General features: G+C 41.6%; 1 long non-coding RNA gene across 1 annotated transcript in view; it reads left to right on the top strand.

Annotated features, from left to right (window-relative positions):
- Window positions 1-764, top strand: part of LOC123376436 — a 159,385-nt gene that overhangs the window by 83,561 nt on the left and 75,060 nt on the right. The gene's annotated exons all lie outside the window — the stretch shown is intronic.

Here is a 764-nt window from a genome sequence, read left to right as displayed (position 1 = left end):
ATAAAGTCACAAAAATCAGAATACAAATAAACAGCCTCAAATGTACAATCTTGTGATGTTTGGGGACCTGCCTCATGATTTTGAATGCTTGGGGTTGACAATACTCAGTGTGTGGTCATATCTTCCCCAGTACCAGCTAGCACAAGGAGACAGCATAAACCACTCTGTTACACAGGTGTGGAAACTGCTGAAGATTAAAAGCTCTCCCCAAGACACCACTGAGGCATTATGCTGGCTTCTGCACCGCACCAGCTTAGTGGCTTCAGCTACCACCACCACTTGCATGGTGTCCCTTATTCCTTCCTCTCAGTCCTCCAGCATGGCTAAGGCTCCTTAACACATCAAACCCTTATTGTAGTTATGCAGGATGCAGTGCAGCTGCAGAATCTGCCACGCTTTGGAAGAGTTGTTAAACTAAACTTCTGCATCTACTTGTGTTTGTTAGCTTGCATATGGGAGATAACATTTTAGTAGCACAAAAAGATATTGTATCCTAGCCAAAATATCCAATTGACTCATTCTCTCTCTCTCTCTCTCACTTTCAAATTAACACTCTTTTTATGCTGGAATATATTGAGTTAAACTTATTTATGTGCTTAGAACTGGCAAAACTGGCAAAAACTGCAGGGGGCAAGGCGTAAGGAATTATCTTCCATATCTGACAGATTACCAGCAGGAAAGCACTGGTGCCAGTGCTAAACTTCCCAAATGTTTATAAGAATGAACATTCACTGTATAAACACGTGAACAACAATCTCTCTGTA

Source organism: Mauremys mutica, chromosome 8 (assembly GCF_020497125.1).
Source record: "Mauremys mutica isolate MM-2020 ecotype Southern chromosome 8, ASM2049712v1, whole genome shotgun sequence".
Classification (NCBI taxonomy): domain Eukaryota; kingdom Metazoa; phylum Chordata; order Testudines; family Geoemydidae; genus Mauremys; species Mauremys mutica.
Note: the sequence above shows the minus strand (reverse complement) of the source record. Positions and strands in the feature narration are given on the sequence as shown.